This window comes from Notamacropus eugenii, chromosome 2, assembly GCF_028372415.1.
Source record: "Notamacropus eugenii isolate mMacEug1 chromosome 2, mMacEug1.pri_v2, whole genome shotgun sequence".
NCBI classification, from domain to species: domain Eukaryota; kingdom Metazoa; phylum Chordata; class Mammalia; order Diprotodontia; family Macropodidae; genus Notamacropus; species Notamacropus eugenii.
This window is the reverse complement of record NC_092873.1, coordinates 441,863,194-441,889,397: the sequence shown is the minus strand read 5'-3', so window position 1 is coordinate 441,889,397 and position 26,204 is coordinate 441,863,194.

Here is a 26,204-nt window from a genome sequence, read left to right as displayed (position 1 = left end):
TGGACAAGTTATTTGACTTCTTTGGCTAATTGTTTTTTTCTTTTGTAAAATAAGGAAAATGACTTTAGATGATCTCTAAGACCTCTTCCAGCTTTAAAATTATGTGACTTTTATTTGTTTTATGACTTCTACCATCCAAAATGAGAAAGTTGCTTGATTTTCACACAATTCCAAAGTGCTAATGAGATAGGACCTCTGATCAAGGAGATAAGAGATTTAACATTGACTAGATTTTTAGATTTAAATGATCAGAATAAAAAAAAAAATCTTACTAAGTAGATCCTTTTCTGTATGATTTCTTCCAGCACTAAAGATACCTACAGAATTTGGCAAATGCTAATACATCAGTATGTCTCTAACCAGTTTCATAACTGACTTACCTCAAAGCATGTCATATATTGTACTTAATGCTATTATGAAAAAAGACAACCAAACATTATTTTGTAGAGAGTAACTAGAAATTCGTTGTCCTGAACGTACTTCTCAAAAACCAAGTCTCTAAAATAGTTTTAAAATCATGTCTTCTCTTTCACTTTCTGACTGCTAAGGCTTTCACATTTAAGTGAATTTTTTGAATTCTAAAATCAAATTTTGTGCAGTATGCAACAGATTGTTCAGATTGCTTTGCTTTAAGGACTATTGTCATTTTAATTATTTGTCCTTTTTATGTTTTTACTCCTTTTTTTGGTTCTTTAAACTTTATTTAATTTTGTTTAGCTCCTGCTTCTATTTGTTAACAGTAAGATAAGTTTTCCCAGATGTATGTAATCCGAATTTATTTTTATAAGAAAATGAAAATATGTGTTGAAGTTCTCTAAGTTTTGACTCAATTCAGTTAGTAGGAATTTCAGATTTAGAAAGTCATACTTATTTTCACTTAAAGGAGAAGAGTATAAAAAAAAAACTGGTTAATTTGGTCAAGGCAGTTAAATAGGAAGGCAATGACTAAATTTGTCAACTGTGTTTCTTTCTTAGTCCCAAAGCCCTGTTCTCTGTATTCCACAGGAAGTGTCTAATCTTCTTACTTTAACTGAGCATCCTGCTACTTGATTGAATAATAATTTAGAATTTTTTATCAAGTATTGATAATACACATACATTTGTATCTTTTAATATGATTTTATTTCTCACATGGATTTGAGCTACTTTTTAATGGCAATTAGTAACTGACTTTACCTCAATAACATAACTATTTTCAAGTTCTAAATATAAATTCTCTATATAAGTCCTTACATGTAACAATTTTTTTCAATAGAAAGTCTAATGGATAAAAATTTGCACAAAAGATTCTAAAGCTTCCTTTTTACAGTATCTTTTAGAAACAAGGAAAATACGATTACTGGATCATTCTTTAATAAGAGCCATGATGTATATTTTGCTTGCAAAATCTGAGTGAATGGGTTAGGGGAAAAAAAAGATTTGTGGAATTGTCAAGGGAAAGAAAGTCATTTACAAGAATGATTTAATTTACAATATCCTGTGACAGGAAATGACAGACAAGGTACAAGCTGTGCTGACCGGGTTGGATCAGTGTGCAAATGTTGACTTAGAAGGAAGATACTTACACCCAAAAAAGCAACAATTTTATATAGTAATAAGCCACGAGACAGTCTGAGCACTTGGGAGGAGGCAGGCAGGAATGGGTTTGGGAATTCATGAAAAAAGGCCAGAGTCATCAAACTTTCAAAATAGCATGTGTGGCTTTGTTTAGTAAAAATATAGAGTAATGTGACTATAAAAAGTAAGTCAAACTACCAATTGACTGGCTCTTTTGTAGCTCTCATGCAAACCTCCTTAGTTAAATTTGTTATTTTAGAAAAGTATATGCTAGGCTGAAGAGAAAACCCACACCATTTTCGCATTCGTTTCTCCCTCCCCCCAACTGAGACATGAAAGGTTTTATTGAAATCAAGGAGATTAAAAGCCCTATATAGATTTGATCTGGTGCAATTTTGTTAATACCCCAAACTTTAGTGTACTCTCAAGGGGTCTTTCAGGCCAAAGTTAATTCAGGTCCTAATATTTGTTCTGCAGAAAAGGGCTTTGTAAAATTAGGTTCAGAGAATAGGGCATGATATAACATCTATAATGTACAAATTTCTACTGGAGACTGAAATCCTGTACTGATACATTAATTTTTTTTTTCCTATTGATTTTAGTGGAAAATGTCACTTTCTTTGCACGGTGCCAAAATGAACAATTATTCTATCAACCTTTTCATGTAAATTCCAAGGGTGTTTGCACTGAGTTTTGTGGACCAGCCATATTTATAGCTTACCAATAAACATGTCTATTTCACTCAGTTGAATGGAAATGAACACTGTTAATTTCTTCTTGTTAACATGGGTGCAATAAGTTAGCTTCAAACAACAACTCTTCCATTGAGGAAAAACTGGATTCTGGCGGCATACCTGTAGGAGTGGAATTAAAACAAATAAAGGCAAGTTTGTTTTCCTTTTGGAAAATTAAAAAAAAACATTAAAGGGAATGGAAAAATAGGTGCTACTTTCATTTATAGTACTAATGGAAAGGGACAAAGTTCTGTAAATTTCTGCCTTTCAATCCACCATTTTTTTTTCTTAAATATTACCTCCAAGGAATCTTTAAGGTATAAGAAATTTTATTCATCTTGCTACTAATTGTTCTACAATCATTTAACTCTGCATAAAAGTCCATGCATTTATTGATATTTCCCTTTTGAGGTAAGATTAAGATATCAGAAACTCCATTTTGCCCAGTCCACATTGTCTTGAGAACCCTAGGATGGGAGGAGATGCGAAAATATTTAGTAAAGGGTAACATTTTATCTCCAGCTGATTTCACCTCCTTCTTCCTGAGTCCAGAACTGGCTGACTGGAAATCTAAAGCAACAGACTTGCTTCTTTCTTAGTTATCTAACTTTACCATGATGATTAGTGTTGCTTGAAAGAACACTTGCTCCTTTCTCTGGGGACTTGGGTTCAAGCTTCTTCTGGTATGACCTTGGGCAAATCATTTAACCCTTCAGCGTCTTAGTTTCCTCACCTACAAAACTTGTGTATCAGACTGAATTCTTCTGAGGTCCTTTTCAACTCTAGATTTTTGTTTGTATAGAATTTAAAAAACACAGGTTTCAGAATCAGAATCTCAATTTGAATTTCAACTCTGCTAACTTCTGACTGTGTGACCTGGGAAAGTCTTTAAACTCTCTAAGCTTCAGTTCTCTCGTCTTTAAAACGATGTGATAAAATTGGATGATCCATTGGGCATCTCCTACCTTTAAGTCTTATGATTTATGTTTGGAGTTAGGTTTTTGATCCCTGCCAGAAAGAAAGTTGTGAAATAGGCAAAAAAACCCAACTATGTTTTTTGTTATTGTTTTTAGTTCTTTAAGAAATTAATAAAGTAGTGTTAAAATATTTTGGAAAATTGTTCCTAACATTTAAATGAACAAAGGGGAAGAAAAATGATTAAATTCTGCATGTTAGCCTAAACACTGCCGTTTATTAAAGATTGAAATGACTATTTGTTTGTTTAACAGTTATACAAGTATCATGGAATTTTAGAACTAGAAAGTACTTTGAAATTGTTTTGTCCATTGTGCCTTTGTCACTTATTATCTGTGAGACTTTGAGAAAGTCATTTATTCTCTTTAGGTCTCAGTTAACTCATCTGTCAAATGGGGTAGAGGTAGGGGAATGGTGCTAGAGGCCAGACTTGGAATCAAAATAACAAGTTCAAGTCACTTGGTGTCTCATTTCCTCTTGCAATTCCTATAAAAGTTGAAGGAAAGTTACTGATCTATACTGGAAGAGAAAATTTCCTCTCTGGGGAAGGTATAGGTATAGCCAAATACACATACACAATACACACAAGTGTGTATATACATACGTAAATATATGTATATATTTAAAATATATTTGAATTGAATAATGATTAACTCAGATAATTCCATATGAGGGTAAACTGGAGAAGCAGGATCTTATTAAGTGTAGAGCAGAGAAGACTAAGGGGAAAATATGCCAATTGTCTTTAAGAATTTGAAGGGTTATTCCATAGAAGAGAGATTAACCTCATTCTTCTTGACTCCCAAAAGCGGAATTTGGAGCAATGAATAGAATTTTCTTGGAAACAGATTTAGGACTTAATATGGGGGTAGGAGAGAAACAAACAAACAAACAAATGAAAAATGCTATTATAGTTAGCCAGAAGTGAATCAGAGTTGATTGGGAGGTAAGGTATAATCACTGACCAATAGAATTTTTAGTTGAAACAGATCTCAGGGGCCATCTAATCTAACTCATTCTTGAAAGGCATATATGTTATATCACCCTCTGCTTAAAGACATCCAATGAAGGTGAACCTACAACTTCCCAAGGGTCCATTCCACTTTTGGACAGCTCTAAGCGTTGCGCCTGACACAAAGTCCAAGCCCTTTTTATAATACTTCTTCCCATTGCTTCTGGTTCTATTTGCTGGGGACAAATATATCAAGCTTAACACCAATTCCACACAAAAGCTCTTCAAATTCTTGAAGAAGGCTATAATCTGTTGTCTTCTAATCCCCTCCACTAGTAGTTTTCTCTACTCAAGGCTAAGAATCTCTAGTTTCTTCAGTTAATTTTCATACAAAATGGATTTAAGGCCCTTCATCATCCTTGTTGCCTTTTTCTTGGTAATCTCCAATTTACCAATATCCTTAAAGCTCTGTATTACTGGAAATCTTAAGGTAGAGGCTAAGCAATCTGGACAAATGGTAGAGGGGCTTCTTGAATTTCATGGGTTTGGTTAGACGTTTTTTATGTTTTTTAATTGTAAATAAATTCATAAAAGTATGCCATTTCATGTCTTATTTAGAATATGGCATTTTATTTTAGAGTATGTAGGTACATACGCTAATATATACACCCACACTCATTTGTTCAGGTTTTATGTGAATCATTTGGGGTATTTTGTTCCTTTTTTTAACCTTCATAGTTTTCTTCCACAGGAACAAAAATTTAAAATGAGGTCACAAACTATACATAGATTAACTATTTGAATGAGCGGGACTTTTTTTTTTAGCCTGGGTGAGCATAAGACAGAAAAAATGAACAAATATCATTATCAGTGAGACCAGGATTATTCTTAGTTCGGTGGAAAAGATACATGCCTGTGCAGTATAACCTGAAGGTCAAGGTCCTAGACCCAACTTTGGTGCCCTTCTGATTATCTTTTATTCCTCACTTTCCCCACAATTGATTCTCTGTCTCCTAAGTTATCTTATATCCTTGTGTCTATCACTAACTGCCTAGAGCATTCTATCATTAAATCCTAGCCATGCCTGTGTTTTTTCTTTTTATAGCAGTGTCTCATGTTCCAATATTCTTCTTGTCTTTTATCTTTAATAAGCTCCCATTTTCTCAACTTTTAGGTAGATCACACAGGAAAAAGACATTTTTGTGCTCTAAAATTAAGGAGTTAATCACAGGTAATAATTTAATGGATTACCTCTTCCCATATTTATAAAGTATGCCTAGAAAGAGTAATGCTTTAACTTGAAGAAATGACTTTCTTATAATGCAATTTCAAGTATCAGAGGAAGAGGTACAGGTCAGGGAGAACGAAGTGTGCACCTATAAGGCTGGCTCCTTTTTGGAACGCTGGAAATATATTTTACCTATTTTTGTTTATTTCCCTTCCCTTCCCTTCCCTTCCCTTTCCTTCCCTTCCCTTCCCTTCCCTTCCTTTCCCTTCCCTTTCCTTCCTTTCCCTTCCCTTTCTTTCCTTTCCCTTCCTTCTCCTCCTCTTTCTTTTTCTTATTCTCATTCTTCTTCTTTCTTCCCTTCCTCATCCTCCCTTTTCTCCTCCTCCTCCTTCTCTCTGTAATAAAATTCCATTGGTTTTTCTTTCTTAAACCTCCCTATTGAAGTATCCCTAACTATATAGTACTCTTGCAGTAGAAAACAAACTATTTGAAGATAGGTGCTGTTTTTACTTCATCTTTGCGTCCTCGTTGTCTGACAACATTTTAAGCACTTGATAAATCCTTGTTGAATTAAATAAATCTTATTATTTTGTTCCTTGGTGGTGGTGGACATGAGTATATGACCATGGTTGTATTTTAAACACAACCTCTCACTGTCATCACCTAGGCATGCTTAAAGAGGACAAATCACTCCAATAAGTTTTTATTGTTCTTGTTTTATCTATAAGCAGCCACTGAATTGATTGGTAAAATAGTTCCTTTGGTCACATTAATAATCATATCTATTGATTACTTTGATTACCTACCACCGAGTCAACTCCATAGCAGTTGCCGTCAGATCATCTGGCTAATTGATTTGATTTTGGTTGTTGAAGTATCTAATTCTATTCAATAATGATCTATTAAATGCTTCAGATTAATATAGCACTTTACAGATTTCCAAGATGTATAAAGAACTGATTCAAATATATAAGAACAAGAACGATACTCCAGTAATTTAACAATATATGAACAAATATTACTCAAAGTGGCTATATTAAACACACACACACACACACACCTCTAAATCTTTAATAATTATAGAAATGCCAATTAAATCAATCCAAGATTCTGCTTTACATACATCAAACTGACAAAAAAATGATGAGAAAAAAATAGTGATTGTTAAATAGACTGCGTGAAAATAATACCACTAATGCTTTATTGATAAAACTGCGAATTGAGTCAGCTAATCTAAAAAGTAATTTGGAGCTATATAGAAAAAGTTCCTAAACTGTGTATACTTTTCACCCAGTGGTACCACTTCTAGGCATATATCCCAGAGAGATCAAACAAAGAGGAAAGGAAATTATCCTACAAAAATATTTATGGCAACTCTGTGTTATAGCAAAGAATTTGAAACAGAGAGTGTTAAAAAATTATGGCTTATGTATCTAATGGAATATTATTGAACCATATGAAATGAAAAAAGGGATGATTTTGGAGAAACCTAGGAAGTCTGAGGCAGAGTGAATTGAGCAGAACCTGGAGAACAACTTATACAATAATAATAACAGCAGAGTAAAGAAAAGCAACTTGGAAAAATTTCAGGATTCTGATCATTGCAATGAAAAAAAATCACAATTCCAGTGGACCAAAGAAAAAGAATGTTAGTCACTTTCTGATAGAGAGATGATGGACTCAAGGTGTAGAATGAGACATAACATTTTCTGAAACAGTCAATGTAGGGGTAAGTATTGCTTGATGAAAGATATTTCTTAGAAGGGGTTCGCTTTTCTTTTTATAATGAGAAGTGTGTAGGGAGGAAGAAGGCTATCAATTAGGTTGTCAATAAAATGATAAACAAAATAAAGAAAAAAGGCTCATTTTCTTAATGCGCAGGAGACAAGAGTAGGAAGGACATAAGGAAATATGAATGAGCAAGTCCACTTCATGTTCAATATATGACATATTCAAAAGGAAAAGCAAACTTTTCATAGTATTCATGGTTATCAAGTACTATCCACTTTTAATGTGTTATTTTATATGTGGACATGGTCATTCTTTTTGGTATTTTTTAAATTCAGAATAAAAAATGAATAAAACATAGCAACTTACATTTTTTCAGAGCATTTTTGTATAGAATGTTTTATCTAATAATATTAGCTGATATTTACAGAGAGCTTCATGGCTTACAAAGCACTTTCCAATTAATCACTCACTTCTCTTTTGTGTTTTCCTTAATTTCAAGAAATTCCTCAGTGTTGGCCTCCCATAGACAGTAGATACTTGTGTCTGAAACTGCTGAGGAGGGGCATTGAGCTAGGTGCTAGGAACACAAATACAGATGAATGAAATAACACTTATTTCAAGATACATTCTGATTCTCATAACAACCCTGTGAGATAAGAAATACAAGTGTTATAAACCATTTAAATATGTTTTGATACAATTGGGTATAAAACATATGCCACTAAGGCAAAACCTGACATAGTAGAGTCTGGGCATAAAAAAGATTGATAGAACTACCTGAGGAAACAGGGATTGGAGAGGATAACTTCTGAAGCTAGAGGAGTGATCATTCTATCCTGTTCATTCTTTCACATTTAAGTAGCAAATGTTCCCTAAATGTATGGGCTCAATGAATGTTTATTGATTGATTGATGGTAAGTGTTACTGCCCTAAAAGGAAGTAGAACCCAGTGCATAATTTACATATTTACATAGGGATATAGCATGGCTAGCCTGTTCCCAAAGATGATGGAGAAGGATACTAGAAAGCAATTAATGTTCTTCCCAGACCAGTAATTTTTCTTCATGACTGGTAAGCAACTAAATCTTTGGAAGGCATGCAACAGCAGTGCTCTGTGTCCATCAGTAGTAGACCCTGAGGAAAGCCTTTTCTCTCCAATCTGTTTAGCTGTACTTCCCACTCCTTTCCCCCTTCTACAGAGAAGCTGAGTCCCTGTCTCAGAGAAAGAGAGGAAGAGAGAAGCCAGAGTCTCCACTCCATTCCAATCCCCTGATCCACTTCCCCCTTCTCAATGATGGTTAACTAGGCCCCTGCAACCCCACCTCCACTCCTGCTTGTTAGGGGGAAATGACAATTCAAGCTACTTGAATGAGTAGGGGAGTCATTGATTATAATTCTTCTAGTAATATGGAGAACTACTAGATCTTAAAATCTCCCCTTCCATTACATCTTCCAAATGCCCAGGCAGTGTTCTGACTTACTAACACACCCTAACAACCTCTGGGCCTTGCCATGTACCATGTAGCTAAACCCTTTGGACAACAGGGCCCTTCTGCGGGCCTTGTGGCAGAACCCTTATCTATACTCATCTCTGCCAATTGTAATGTGAGTTTCTAGAGTGTAGGTCTATCTTGCTTTTCTATTTCTGTTCACAACTCTTAGAACAGTGTTTAGCACATAGTAAGTGCCTAAGACAATGAATGATTTTGAATACATTCATTTGAATTAATTTGAATACATTCATTCATTCAGTGAATCTTGAACAAAGAGTATCTCAACAGAATGCAATTTGAGTTAGGAATATTCTTGCTTTTATATATTAAAAAACCCTTGCTTCTAGACTAAATCCACTCCCAGCCCATTCCAATCTATCTGGCCTTGAAAGTGTGAGGAGTGCTAATTGGTCGAGTTAAACATAGCTGAGGTCCTGTACAGTCTTTCTGTGCTCACAACTGGTTTTTTTGGCAGCTTGATCTGGATGCTCGTTTAACACCCTCAGCAACTTCAGACCCAGGTGCTGCTCTCTATAATGGGAGTGCTATCCTGGCCATTTTCTCATAATTAGACTTAAGTAATTACAAAGAGGAAACATTGTTGCACTTTTAATAAGGAAAGCCAAGGGGTTACAAGTAGTTGTAATTGACTTTAAAGAAAACTATTAACTCAAAATTCCATTGGAAAGGTTTTATACCACATCATATTGAAAGCAATTTTTTCTCTTATTTAAGGGAATTTCCTGGGGGGTGGGGGGTGGAGGGGTGTGCACTGGAAGTTACAAAATACAGGTAAAAATGACTCTAATCCTAGGCGGAAATTTGGACTAGCATATACGCCAGCATGTGCAAATAGAAATTCATGCATTGGTTGCACTTTGAATGGTTAGATGCTGGGCTACATTACTCACATAAATTATTAACCAATTAAAAAATGAAAAAAAAACTTTAAGAGCTAGTAAATGATGATGCAGGACAAGAATGCAAATTTTCTGATTCTTATTCCAGTGTTCCTTTAAGTATAATATGTTGCTCCAACTAGTATAAAAAGGCTAATAGTCAAATTAATTTTTAAAAAAATATCCCTGACAAGGGATATACACACATAAATATTTTCTGTATAAATATACACACACATACACACACACACATATACTACATATATACACACAGATACCCACATCAGAGATAATTGATTTTATATCTTATATTTTATATTATGTATATGAATACTCATATGTTTGTGTATATATGTATGTGTGTGTATATATAACTGAAGAGAAATTTAGATTAAAAAATAAGGTTTCACTTCATAATCTACAAACTGGCCAAAAGAACAAAACCAGTGGAAATGGTCGATGTTAGAGAAGCGGAGGGGCTGTTGAAAGAATGCCACACTGGTATATTGTTGGCGAAGCAGTGAGCTCTGGAAAACAACTTGGAATTACAAGTAACCAAAATGCTCACGTGTTTGTACCCAGATATTAGACATATATCTCAGAGATAACAGACAAAAGAAAGGTTTCCAAATGACTAAACAAATTGTTATGCACAATTGTAATAGAATGTTACTGTGATGTAAGAAAGAGTTATAGGAAAGCATAGACATATCTATATGAACTGATTCAAGGTAAAGTAGGCAGACTCAGGAAAATAATGTACATAATGAATGTGACAATGTAATTAGAAAGAAAATCAATAATAAAAAAAAACCTTGGAATTGAATGATGTGAAGTTATGATGACTAGGGTTGGCTCCAAAGAGGAAATATGAGAACATTCTTCCCCCGACTTCTTTGAAGAGGTGGGGGCCATAACTATAGAACACTGCATATTTTGCTAGACTTTTAAAATACGTTGGCTAGTTTTGCTGACCTTTTTTGCTTCTTCCTTTTAATTTATTATTATCATTGTTATTATAAGGGATGCCTCTTTGGCAGGTTTGGACAGAGGGGTACAGTGGGAAATGAAGGTTATATAAAAAAATAAAAGAATCAGTAAAACATTTTAATGTAAGATATGTTAAAATTAGCAAGCTCTCATGGCATCATTATAAATAAATTGGAGAAATTTGGTAATTTTAGGTGGATTTGTACTTGAAATGACCAGTCTTACCCAAACAATTAATTGCTATCAACCTTGGTTTTTGCTTGCCAAAGGGTTTTATCATTGACCCTATCTTACTCAATATTTTTAATCAATGAATAAATGAAATGGCTGAAGATTGAAGATTTTTGCTGCTGTTCAGTCCCTTTTAATCATGTCTGAGTCTTTGTGACCCCATTTAGGGTTTACATGGACTTATTAAATTTGTATATGACTCAAAACTCTGAGGACTGAACATTCAAGAGGACCACACTGGAATTCAAAGACAAATTGGAAGTACCCAGATTAAACAAAGTCATCATCCTATTGTATTCAAACCATATTTGGAGTATTGTGCTCTCTTTGGTGACATATTCTTCAGGAAGATCATGAGAATACTGAAAGGAAAACTAATGATTCTGGACAATGTTACATGAGAAAGAGGGACATCGAAGTTAGAAAAGATTGTTATTGCTATCATTATTATTACATAACAGCTAATTGAAAAATAGTCATGAAGATATTCTGAAACATTTAGAAATATTTTGGGCAGAAGGACCTTGGGAAAGCTGAAATTTCATACTGATGAGCAGCTCTGGTTATCCCCTTTGGGCGTAATTAATCTGAAATGATCTACTTCTTTGTCATTTGCAAAGTTACGAAGATATTCATGTCTTGATTTTGTAACTGGTTCACTTGCCCATTGAAGCAAAGCTTATGAAATCTAGCAGCACTTGTGTGTGTGTGTGTGTGTGTGTGTGTGTGTGTGTATGTGTGTGTGTGTGTATGTGAACAATCTGAAGTCAAGATTGCAATTTATCCAGGCTTAACTCATTCAGTCTCACTCATGAGGGAATCAAATCCTTTCATCAATACCCACTGATTAAATGTGCCAGTCTCTGTGCTAGGTACCAGTGGTAAAAAGAAAAACCTAAACAAGGAACTTATGATCTAAATTAATAATTGTCCCTTGGTGGTTCAGACCTTCTGTTTTAAAATTTGGAAAGTAGTTTATTTTCAGATCTAATGGCTTCCTTAAAGAAACAGCAAATGATTGTCATGTGATGCTAGTAGGTAATTCAAAAATGGCTTTAAAATATAAAGGAAAATTTTCTTTTGTCAACATATACTCTTCAAATGAAGGCAAAAATGCAAAGTCATTTTTCCTACTTTTTGTCTATTTTTACACTTTCATAATATTATGTACATTTGAAGGTTTGTCAAAGAAATGTTAAGGCAAAAGCAATTCCTCAGCAAAGGCATTTGGAGATCATATAAATTAATTAAAAATAAAGCTTTACTGCATATTTCTCAAGGGATTTTATTTCCTTTGGGTCTGATGAAAGATGTGGCTATGAAGCAATTTGAACACAAACACCTATCATCGTGGCTAATCACCTAAATGACAACATGGTCCTTAAGAGTGAAACAAGAGAAAAACAAGAAATATAATGGTTGAAATGGAATTTTGCCAGAAAATAATGGAAAACATTGAATCAAGCACTTTGCTTTGAATGTGACCCTGAAAGGTTCAAGATGAGAGTATCTATCCTTTGATGGTATTTTTTTTTTTTTAAAGAATTTTCATTTTGGTCTAGATCGGTGATGTTATTTGTATCAAGAATTCGGGGCATGAAAACTTCTTCCAGTGATGCAGATCAGCACCACCTTTGAGGTTGAGTGATTTATCTATAGTCACAAAACTGATGCTGATATGTGTAAGAGGCAAGGATTGAATTTAGCTCTTCTGTAATTCAAGGCTAGACTTCTATCTACTGCTTCATTCATACACACATGAATGCACATACACATAGGTGATATAAATAGTGTGTGTGTATATATATATATATATACATATATATATATATATACATACTGCATATAGTACATATGTATACATGTTTATAGTAAATATACAAATACACATATACCATAACTTTACTTCTAGTAGGACCAATTGAAAAATCCTACTTGTATTTTGACATAGAAACTCAACACTTAAATATTACAAATAGTTTGTGTAGTACTGCTTCTATTGAATAAAAATTTCTTTTTATTGTTGTAGTTGAAAAACTTTTTACTATTTCATTTTATTACATACCAAAGGGAAACTAATATTCATTTACAGAAAAAGAACAATTTATACATTATAAACTGAAATCCTATTTGTACTCCTTTACTGAAAGACATTTTTTAAAAATAAAATTAAGACCCAATGACCTGATTATATCTACTATTCCTGGGAAATATTAAATGAATTCATACATTTGTTGAGAAATCAGAGCTCTGCAAGTTTCACATGTTATTTATGAAATTCCAGCAAATTATCTCTTACTGAGAAGCACTAAATATGAAATGAAGTAAGAGATACAAATTCTCTGTTTTCTTTTTCTCTCCTTACCCCACACCCAACTCCAACAAAAAATTGTAGATTGTTTATTCAGCTAACATTTACAGAAGACCCTATGCTAGTCCTGGGAAGGATGCAAAAATGAAAAGAAAAATACCTTCTATGTCTTCAAATGGATTGCAACCCCATAAAGCAATGAGATGTACATAACAACACAGTAACTTGATAAATAAGATATGAGAGTTTAATAGGAGTTATAGAAGCATGAGTGAAGGAGAGATTACTCCTATCAGAGGGATCAGGAAGGCTTCATGGAGGGTACATTTGTTTTGGGCTTTGAAAGAAGAGTAAGATTATAGCAGGTAGACATGAAAAAGAAATACACACACACACACACACACATATACATATCATAGGTAGAAGAAACAGTCCTAGAAAGGACACAGAGGTGTCACAGCCTGGGATATGCAAGGAGAATTTTTAGTAATTCTGTGTGATTTTATCATAGTTTTCATAAAGGACAGTAATTATAAAACCTCCGATTTAGAAGGGACCTCAGATCGTTCTGTTCTGAAACAGGTTATAGGAATAATACGATATACTGTCAGAATGGTTGTTTGTGGTCGGACTGTAGGGAGGTGTAAACACCAAGCCAAGGTGTATAGACTTTATCTGTTAGACATCGAGGAGTCGCTGATGGTTTTTGAATTGGCAATGACATGATGAAGGCTACATTTTAGGAAGCTTTATCTGGTAGTAAGTAGTAAACAGGGCAAGACTAGAAGCGGCAGAGAGAAACCTTTCAGAAAGCTACTGCATTGTGGAATTGAACTAAGAAGAGGAAGGGGAGTGAAAGGCAGGAGCATTTTGTATAGAATACTTAATATGATTGGTTCACTGCTTACTTGTGCATACGTACAAAAGAAGTATAGATATTCCCCAGATTAACAGTTATCTACCCTGTTTCTGAACATTAATCTGGCTTCAATAGATAAGTCTAAATTTGGTTTTAGTTTTTATCCTCACATAAGATCAAATTTAAATTAAATTAATTTTAACATTAACTTTAATTTTTTTGTTCTATTTTGGTCAGATTTCTCATATAACTAAAGCCCTAATATGATTAATTCTAATAATTACATTTTTGATATTCAAACAGTTTTTTAGAAAAGCACATAAAATTTTTAAATATGCAATTTGAAAGTATGTGACAACCATAAAATATAGGAAAATAAAAATAACATGACTAGTAAACAAATATATTTTGAGTGATGGCAATATACTAATTATTGGGATAGCCTTGGGGAAGAATCTATCTCTTTCTCAAATAAATAGATGAAGATCTTAGACAATTTCTAAGAACTCCTGTAATTTCAATATTCTGTGATTCCTATAAATTTCATTATGTCTAGATATTTTCAATTAAATTGATCAAATTCAAATGAAGTTAGGGAATTAGAAGTGGGCAGTGTAATAAATGACTTTACTAAAATGATCACATTTCCATATATTTTGACATTATGTATAATTTTATTTAGACATATAATTCTATAAATTAATGATTTTTTGCAATCTAAGTGATTTTATATAAAAATTTAAATATTTTGTTGCTTGTAAAATATCTAAGAAAATGAAACTAAAACTTTCAATTCTTTTTTTGTTAAGCCTGAATTGATTTTAACGACTTCTATGGATCTCTGCTTGCTAAAAAGTTTTTCCTTTTTTGCCAAAGAAAAATCATTTGAAATCAAAATATTTAAAGTATTTACAAGCATTACACAGAAAACACGAAATTGGTATAAGATTTTAATATTATTTCTTGGAAAGAGTAGGAACAATTAAAAGCAGCAAAATCAAAATGACCTACTTTCTTATAACTTTATGCAAAATGCATTTTTGCAATTTTGGGGTTAGATATGACAGTTACATGCGCTTGTGATTTTTTTTTTCTTTGCAGATGTGAATTGTATATGAAAAGTCAAAGTCCCTTGAGATGTTATCAGTATGAACAGCTTGGCAAACAAATATTTGTGAACCTTCTTCCAAATGAAATGTTCTACAGAAAGGTGGAAGTGGTTTGAAACCGTTGAATCAGTGGTTAAGAAGGTAGGTCTTTGTGGGTATTGATGGGAAATAGTCGTTAGGGGTAAGCTGCATCACCACTCAGGAAATAGCAAAAAAAAAATTCTTTTGAAAGCATCTTCTCCAGCTCTGACAGGAGAATAATTGACAGAAGAATTTTAAAGCTAGAGATTTCATACTTGTCTTCTTGTTTTCTCACTGAGAGATGCATAATGTCTATGCAGATGGAAAGAAAAAGTGGGGAGAACAGGGTGGGGGTTGACTCTTGATAGAGCTATACAACATATAGTTACTGGAAAATGGGTGCTTGGAATGGTATGCTGCCAACATAAGGTATTCTGATAGACTCTAAAGACTGCAGTGTCATAAAATCCATATAAGAATTACTGTAAAATAGTGACTAGAGAGCTAGACTTGAAGCAATGAAAACCGAAGTTCAAGAACAGCCTCTGAAACATGTTGCTTGTGCAATATCAGGCAAATGACTTTACTTCTCGGTTCTCCAAGGAACTGTTTAAGACTCTAAGTGACAGATGAGTGGCTGATTTGTCTATGGAGGAGGAGCACAAACTGGAATTCCCCACACTGATGAAAACATAAGTTTATATCTACCCAGAATTGCTCATAGAAATAAAAATGGACAACAAAATAAGGATTTCATTTTTGAAATTACTGCTTCATCTCATGGAATTATTCTAGGAAGTGATTCAAACTCCTGTTCTTCTAACTCCAGATCTAGCAAACTCTCCATCATGTCTTAATGGCTTTCTGAATTAACTCATGTTAATTAATCATGAAGTGTGAAATGAAACTTTCTTAATGCTTTCCCATAATCTTCTAGTCATCTAGTGAATCTTCAAGATCTTAGCTATGCAGGTAAATCATTCACACTTTATTCAGTATACTTATTCCTCTGTCACTGTTCATCCAAGTTGTCTCTGCATGCTGATTATTTTCTCAGTAAAATGATACTTGGTGCATGTAAGTAGGCTTCAGCATTTCATCAGAGATGACTTGGAAGAAGTAACATAAAAGGCATCACTGAAAGCATGGATGACTGCCTTAAAAAGAGACTTTTTCATGTATCAAGAACAAGAGACAATAGATAGTGAGAATGTTGCATTGGTATCTACAAAATATTGGATGACTCAAAGAAAGACTTCAATTCAAGCATATTAGATGGGTTTTCTGTGAAAGATTTATGGAACGATATCTGTTAGAGCTACATGGAATGAGAAGGCACGGACAATGATTTGTGGAAGGATCCACTTGAGCACACCCCAACTGCTTCTTGGTTTGTCAACATGAAAAGAAGAGGAAGAAATGAGTTGACTGTGACACTTCAAGCCCTTAAAAAGAGATCTCACAGTGCCTGAGTTTCCATATGAATTCTGACACTTCTGTCTCCTTCTAGGGGTGGTCAGATTTGCTATTAGAGTTCAGATTCTATTCTATAGCATAAGAAAATGTTATCTAGAGTGGTATGATGGGAAAGGATCATACATATTTTGTAGTTCAGCCTCACAATTTTACAGATGAGGAAACAGACTTGGTGAGATGAAGTGATTAGCTCAAGGCTGCAGAATGAGAACCTGGTAGAGCTGCAACTGGAATTCCCCTTTGATGTTCAAGTCTATGCTTTTTCCATTATGCAACATTTATTAATATCCACCTAAGAAAAATCTACTTAAAAATGAATGATGATATCTTACACAGGAATAAAGAATGTAGATGTCATAATTATTTAATTAATAAAAATTGTTTCACATGGTTTCTATGTTCAATGTAGAATGCCATCTAATAGGCATTAAAGGTGATAAGAAGATCAGTAAAAATATAGTTCTTTCCCTCAAAAAATTGACAATGTAGTATTCAGGAGGAAAACTTTGTTAGTATGTTGACTCAATGATGAGGATCAATTCCCTATAAATCCTTATGGGCTTCCCTGAATTCATCAGGTCAGGTGGCTTGTCATGTTGGCTTTAGGTAGCTCCAAAGGAGGAAAAGATGTAGTTAGACTCTATAGCTTTATGGACAACAATTGCTTCTTTCATAGCTTCATAGCCCATTTGACCAGATTTCTTTTTCATGAATGCACTCATTCTAGAACCAGAAATTTCATCTTTAATAAATACGTACTGTTGATCTCAAAAAGTAAAAGAATGTAGATCGATCAGAGCTTATCACTACTATTGTCTAAATAAGAAAACGTGCACAGATGCAAGTATACAAAGGTATACCAACATAGGTGCTTCCTGGGTTAAAAATATCTTGCAAACATCTTTCTACACATTTCTTTTCTAAACTGTTCCCTTCCCCCCACCCCCAACCCCCTGCTCAGCAATCACTCTGCCTCCTGGCCTGTGTAAAGTTCAATTAAATTCAAAATTATTCTATTCAATTAATTTCAAATATCCAAATATTCCATATCAATAGTACCAGCCATTGGCAACTCTATGGAACTACTTGACCCAATCTCCTTTATTTCCTTGTTTCTCCCTCATCAATTCCATTTAGTTCAAGGCAGTAACACATTTGTTTTTTCTTCTTCCTCTGTGTTCCATTGTAAAACTCAGTTAATTCCACCTCAGATAAATGTCTTTCTCCCACATACAAATTCTTTTTTCAACTCTCTTGCTATGTATCCTCTCTTTCAATCTTGCCCATTTATTTAAAGAAAACCTCGCTATCCATTTGAAAGTACCCAGGAGTCTTCTTTAGAATCTCCATGAAAGTTTTCAGTTACCTGTTCTTCCTTTAATTAAATCTACTTCTTCTCCTCAAGCACCAAAGCATAATAAGACAAAAACTGTTTCTTTCGAATTTTATAGTTTCTGTGTTCTTTGTTATTAACTCAGCAGTGGTTTTGTTTCCCATTTTTTCTTGTAAAGGTACAATATTTTAGTTATATTACCAGTTAAATATATTTTTGTAGATTAGTCAATGAACATAATCCCTCTTTGTATTTTTCCCAGAGAGAACCCATTCAATGAAATGAAATAATGAATTGAAAACTGAATTTTTAAATAAACCTCTTTTAAGATGAAAATTTCTTATTTGCTTAAATACTCAAGCATAAATTATATTTAAGCAATGTAAACTTAAATTGTTAATGTAAGGATTTTATTTGTGTTGCCATCAATTCCATATATTTAGATAAACTTTGAAGGATTTTGAATAACCATAGAATCATTGGATTTTAGAGCCAAAAGAGACCTTAGTGATAGCCTAATACAGATCTTTCATATTATGTCATGACAACCTGAGAACCAGAGAATTTAAGTGACTTTGTTTAGGTCATATGACGAAGAAGTACAGCTGAGATTAAAAGCCAAGTCACTTGTCTGTTTGAGGCACTAGCTTCCTACTGCACCCAGGATAAAAATAAAAACCTCGTAGTCAGGCATTTAAATTCTCCAATTCCTCCACCATCCCAATTTACCCTGAAGTCTCTTAGATGAGGAAGGATGAATGGGGAAGTAAAAAGATTAGGGAAAAGGCAAAAGTCTGGAAAAAAAGAGTCTGCAAAGGAAACAACATAAAACAAAACTAGAAAGATAGGTAGACACCATATTGTGGAATGCTGTAAGTGTCAAGCTCAATCTTTTCTTCCCTTTGAGCATGAGGGTAAAGAGCAGGGCCAACTGGAATGTTCCCCAGGGTATGTGGGCATACCTGGCACTTAGGTATATCCAAGTCTAACTCTGTGAGAGAAGACTGATTATGGAATCATTCAATCAATGCCCTCATTAAAAAAAAAAACAACAAACTTTTGAATATTCATCTTTGAATCGCCTCCAAAGAGCAGAATGGAGGGATGATTTCAAAAGACCAGACTAATCAGTGATAAGCATAAAGGAAAGGTCATCTCATAATTAATGTATACTATATTATTCTGCCTGCATGAATAATTATTTTTAATAACACTATATTGCTAAGTCTCCTTATCTCCTTTTCTATTCTGAGCTATGGACACCACAGATACTTCAATGTTTCCTTGTAAAATGAAAACCACTTAGAATATATACACATATGTGTATACACACACATACATATATATTCAGTTTTTGGTTTTCAGCTGTTTTTCTGTCATGTCTGACTCTTTGTGACCACTTTTGGAATTTTCTTGGTGAAGATTCTTGAGAAGTTTGCTATTTCCTTCTCTAACTCATTTTGCAGATAAGGAAAATGAGGCAAAGAGAGTTTAGGGAGTGGCCCACGGTCACAGAGCTAGTAAGGGTCTGAGGCTGTATTTGAACTCAGGAAGATGAGTCTTTCTTACTTCAGGTCTGACACTATCTGCTATGCCACCTAGCTGATAGATAGATACACATATACACATATACATGTAGATTGTGTGTATGTATGTATATATGTATGTATGTATACATACATATACATATATATCATATAATTGAATCACTTCATAGCAGCAGATCTGACTGTGCCTACATGGTTGGTTGTTGTCCTTCCTCTTCGAGGAGGACCAAAATAACATCACTGTGATAACGTGAAATTTCAGTGTGTCTGCCTATTCCTAGATAGACTAAAATTCAATCATAATTTTTACATTATTCATTTTCAAATATGTCTGTCTATCTAGGGAAGATTCCATTCAATTCAATTCTAAAAATCTTTATTAAATATCTCTTGGGTACAGAGCACTCCACTTATATTGGGGAGGAGGGCAGTAACATTCAATTAAATTTAAAATTTTATTTAATCCTCGCTATGTGCAAGATTCTGTGCCAGGCATTAGATATGTAACGACAAAATCGTCATATTTCTTGCCTCCAAGGAGCTTAAATTTAGCTTGGAATCCAAGTACATGCTTGCCCATTATGTGTAAGAGGTAGTCCAGAGTAGAGGACAGAGCCTTGGAGTCCAAAAGAGTTGGGTTCAAGTTTTATACCTGACATAGACTGGCTAGTTAGTCATGGATAAGCCACTTAAACCCTAGCAAGTTTCTAAGATTTTAAGTTATAGAATGTAGCTCAGTTGCAGATCTGCATAAGTAGAGATTATTTTCATACCAGGAGTTCCCTATGCCAGTGATGAAAACGATTCATGCACTTATCACTTAACCATTCCCAACCAAGCCATAAAATAAACAAAGCATAAAGGACAGTGTCATAGGGGAATATCCACATTCTACTACTCCACTATGGAATAGCATCCTTCTTATCCTTAATAATCTTCACCATTTGATAGAAAATATGATAGGGCCTTAGGAGAACTTGAAGGAGATGAGATAGAGCTGCTGAGATGTATTTTTTTTTAAAAAAAGTAGTTATAAAGCTATTATAACAGAAAAAGCCCGTGAAAAAAATTTTTCCATTCTGGGGAAAAAATAGAGAGGTAGTAATGACCAAAGGGGATGGAGGTAATGAATGGAAAAGAAGCCATACTGGAGGAGGGGAGAGAATTAAAAGAGAGGCATGTCATTGGAGGGGTAAAGTACTGTAGACAGTGAGTATCAGGCCTGTTTTGAAAGTATTTGACTAGAGTGCTGGCCCCTGAGTTCAGCTTTGATATGGGAAAATCAAACTTTCAATATTGGGCAGAGACTAAGAAAAGATTTTGAGAATCTGGCATAGAAAAGCAATGAAAGAACTGTGTTGTAACTTACAAGGATGATGAAGTTGCCAAATTCTCAACATCAAAATCCTAGAGAAATAAGAACTGGAAAAAGTAATGTGTGGATACTACTCTCATTGCTTTTAGCATGATATAAAAAGTAATACACCATAAATTTTGCCCTAGCAACCAACGCCCTTTATGATGAGTTCCATTCCATTCACTCTTACTGACTTTCAACAAAAGTTCTATGGGCCTTATTATTCAGTCCCCTTTATGGCTTCACATTGTGGATTACTTCTAGTCATGTCCATATTTTTGACACCTGTTATCTATCGCAAATTATAGGTCATTTTTAGGTCACCAGAATTAAACAGTAGTTACTTGCATTAAGAACCTTAAATAGCAATAAAAAAAAAAAATAGGCCCACTGTGGTCCAATATTAGTTGTACCACACAACTAACCAGCTGCTTCCATATGAAAGGGAAAAATCACCTTGGTGGAGTCACTGATATAATATGCAAAAGAGCTTTTATGATTAGAATGTTGAAATATTTTAAGCCCAATATGTTATTTCACTGGAATAGGGAATTCCTGATGAGGAAATTTCTGCTGACAACCAGATCAACACCTTCTCTGCAAACAATACAAAGATGCCCGTGACAATAAAAGGTTAAGTGACTTGTCATTGGTCATACAGCTAGAATCAGGAAACCTTCAAACCAGGTTTCCTGATTCTGAAATCAGCAATCTGTTCATTACAACAGACTATCTCTCAAACTCAAATTAGATTAGAATTACTGAGAATGGATTTTGGGATCTCCACACTTTTCTATCACTTCTATTTATTTTGAAACCATGAAATTTTGGGGGGACCAGTTTCATACATTGGCTAGTTTACAAAAGATATTGTCTATTTGCAAAATAACCAGTAGGACCTTTCCTGAGTAAAGAGATAATCTTGGTTTGGGGCTGCAAAGATCTAATTTTAAGCAATAATTAGTTCAAATCCTTACTATTCTCTCTTAATGTCTAATTATGACATGCAGGTTCTCAAAGAGCAGAATAGTAGAGTACAAGTTCTGCTAAGTAGTGCTGGCAAACCAGTACTAGAAAGCATCTAGTATATACCTCATCCTGGATTAGATTGTCCATTGCCAAAGGACATCGTCAAAGTTAAATTTGGAGAAGCTCCCATCAACTTGGTTAAAAGATAATGGATTCTTAGTTTTTTGTTTTGGAGGGGGAAAGGCAAGGAAATTGGAGTTAAGTGACTTGCCAGTGGTCACACAGCTATTAAGTGTCAAGTGACTGTGGCTGGATTTGAACTCGGGTTCCTGACTACAGGGCTGGTGCTCTTTTCCTTGTGCCACTTAGCCAGCCCCATAATGGATGATTTTTCACCACTGTAACTCTCAGAATCCCTTCACTAAATTTTAGAAAGATTCTCTCTGATGTTGATGGAAGAGACAAAACTAATTAAATCATGCATGCTGAAAATAAACTTAGTTCAAAACAGTAAATTCTCAAACAAATAAGTTGAACAAAGGCAGTTTTGAATGAACAGACTGTGATAATAATAAAAATCACTTGCACTGAGTTCATATACAATAAGATCTTTTGAATAATAAGATTACTTAGTGACACTATTTGAAGTTATTAAAAGGTTTCACAAATTCACTATTGTTTTTAAAGTTCTGAGTCTGACTTTTCTCTCTCAATGGGCAGGTTCTATATGTTAACTTATTGATAGACCAGTTTGTTGAAGATGGGTACATTTGGATTCAGATATTAACATATCAATTGGGGACAATCGTCTTGATATGTGTAGTTTCCTTTTGTTCTTTATAAGGAGAGAAAGTGTTGGGTTTTTGTTTTTTTGTTTTTTTTTGTTGCTTTGGTTTTTAAAATAGGACCTCTGATTTCATCAGTCTTGGTGCAGGGCTTCCTCTCTTCCTCTCCTTTTCTGAAGACTTTAGTCCTAGAAAGTGCTTAAGGGCATTTGCCTAGGGTCACACATCCATTGTCCTTCATAGAGGGGACCTTAACCCAGGCTTTCCTGACCGTAAGGACAACTTTCTCCCTCCATTTCACTTCACTGTCTCTAGTAAATTGAATGTCTTCTTTAGTGACTCGTCTGTCCTATACAATCTTCTAAGCTTCAAAAATAGAAAGTTGATGGTTCAACATGAGGGATCCAATTTTAACTATTCAAGTCTGTAACTACTATATGTATGAGTAAACCTTTCCACTGATCTTGAATTTGGTTTTCATTTGATTATGAATGGTACTAGAGATAGCAAATATGAATGTGCCTTGGAGAGGAAATGTGTTACTTAGTGTTAGATTTTAGTGGTTGATTGCATACCTATTAACACTCCAGAAGATCTAAATTGGAGTACTGGTAAGTAGATACACATCAAGACATTTCAGAGGTGATTCTAACTGACACCAGGAGTAATGTGAAACCTAACTGAATTTTTAAGAGAACATAGTGTTCTTTCTTTAAGTTTGTGGCTTATTATGTTTTACAAGAAATATCAGAAAAAAATAAAATTATGATAAATTCCATTCTATTCCACTGATGTCCACAAGCATTTATTGAGTGTCTTTGTCTGGTATTATACTAGATCCGGGGATACAAAGAAAAAGGCAAAATAGTTCCTGTCTTCAAGGAGTTTACAATCTACTACAAAAGAGTTAATCAATCAATAAACATTTTTAAAGATCTATTATATACCAGATACTGTGCTAAACGCGGGGGGGGGGGGGGGGGGGAGAGGGGCAGAATAAAAAAAAAAAAAAGAGTGAAAGATGGCCCCTGCCCTTAAAAAGCTAACGATCTAATGGGAGAGACATCATGCAAACAAATATGTCCAGACAAGCTACGTTAGAGGACAAATAGGAAATAATTAACAGAGAAGACACTGGAAATGAGGGGTTGAGAAAGGTTTCTTGCAGAAGATGGGATTTTACCAGAGACTTAAAGGAAGTCAAAGAAGTCTAAAGGTGGAGATGAGGGTGGAGAATATTTCAGGTATGAGGGAGAGTCAGAGAAAATGCCCAGAAATAAGAGATGGAGAATCTTAGTCATGGAACAGCATGGAGCCAGCATTACTGAACAGCCTTACTGTGTGGCACAGAGAGAAATAAGAGAATATATCATAATATGTCTAGAAAGGTAGGTGGAGGGTTAGTTATGAAAGGTTTTGAATGTCAAACAGAGGATTTTAAATTTGATCCCGAATGAATGTCCTTGGAAGGGCTGGTCATGTTTAAAACAATTTTCATTTGTCTATAAAGGCAGAAAAATGAATTCCACAGATTGACCCATGATTGATTGTATTCCTGAATAGGATAGAGTTACTGAATTAGATGGAAGTCTGCACATGAAAGACACGGGCCAACTAAAGGAAGTCACTGAATACTGTATCATTTAAAAAAAAAGAATGAAGTTGATGGATAATCTTTATGGTTGAAGTGGACACTAATGGAAAGCCTTATATATGTGCTGAGATCATTTGAATAAAGCCATCAGAAAGAAAAGGGATGGAATAGCATGTTTGAGCCAAGTCATGGCAGCAATCTTTATTTTTGGAAAGATTGATGGATGGTTGCTGGCAAAAAAGAAGGTACCCAAAAAAAGACATTGGTTATGCTGCCAAAATACTTGAAGATGAAATAGACAAAAGTTGGGATTCTGATTTTCACACCAGCAATTCATTAGCACATGGAGCCTTTGTTGAGATGAGTGAATCCAATATAAGGATTGATAATGACAGCAGGAAAGTTGACAGTAATTCAGGCTGAAGATAGCATACCAGCCAAGGAAGCATCTGAACGACAGGCAAAAATGGATTTAGTCCTCTGGCTTGCTGCTGCTTCTACAACTGGCACTCGAGTCAGTTCACATGGAGAATGATGAATACACGTAGAGGTATCAAAACAAGAGCAGCAAGAACATGCAACCTGCAGCTGCATCCTCTATTGAACCTAACATAAATCATTGAGTCCTGGCAGATATTAGAGATTAAAGCAACCTGGCTCAGTCTTACATATTTAGCAATTAATTATCTTCAAAGTGGTGGAAAGGGAAAGAAGGATATAAAAGATGCTAAGCTCATTGAACTTACATGATTTTGCCCAATGTCTGGTGAACAACATGTCTTATTCAATCTATGTACAGGGCTGGCCCCTGAAAAAAATATGTATATTCGTGCCTAACCAGTTCTCCTTCCCAGTTTAATTTTTATTTCTAGAGTTAAGGAAACTGCTTTTGACATTTTATGACTTTCTGCAGAGAAAGACCTGGAGGCAGACTTGCATATATGGATGTACTTCAGGATGTACCAATTACTTCATTTTAAGGAATGACTGCTATCTGCAGAGAGAGTTTGAGGTGCAAAGTGGTTTCCAATGTTCTCTGTGACATCATTCCATTGTTCCCATGATTTCAATAATCTATACATTGATTTAAATCCTGTGTAGTATTTCTAGCTGTCAAATTATCTTCTGTCACGATTAGTTCTTGGAATGTATACATTCAGCTCAACAAAGGCTCCATGTGCTAATGCATTTGTGGTGTAAAAAGTAGAATCCAAATTTTTGTCTGTTTCATCTTTAGGTATTTTGGGAAGCAGAAGCAATATCTCTCTGGGTAGCTTCTTTTTTTCCCAGGCATCCAGTAGGATTAAGTCCTACTCTAATATCTCATCATGAGATACAGGGTATAGAGATTTCTTGAATAATATGATCAATTTAAATTTGGGAATTAATGAGGCACTTATAAATCATTTAACATTTCAAAAGAGATTTTGTTCATTCTAGAATAGCAAGGGTGCCTTAACGAAGATATTAAGCTTCTCTGAGGCTCTCTTTATCTCCATATGGAAACACATATGGTCAGTAGGTGATCAGATTAGGACGTAGTTTTAGGTACCCATGAAGTCTGTGAGATATAGACTCCCCTTGGCTTGAATTTTTTTCCCCCTCAATCACCAGGAGGCTGCAACAGGTCAGGCAGGATCAATCAGGAACCAGAGGCAACTTGGTCTTCTTTTAGGTAAAACTTCTCCATGTTATGAATGAGAGGAAAGAAGCTTCATCCCACAGGGGTCCTATCACAATGTGTATACAGATAATTCAGTGTAATAAAAGCAGAAATTCTACAGATTGACCTGTGATTAATTGAAGTCAGGACAAGAACACAGCTCTTTGGACTCCTACTACGATATTTGTAATCCACTATTGTTTTTCCTCTAATTTTGTCACACAGACACACACTGGAAAGTTAAACCAAATGAAATTCCTACAGTTTTTTTTTTTGGAGACTTCTATTGTCTTTTATTCTTTAAGTTAATGCATATTTCATTTCATTAATATGAAAAAAGGTAGGATCACATCTTAGTGTTGGTTTCTTGGCTCTGTAATAATAGGAAGC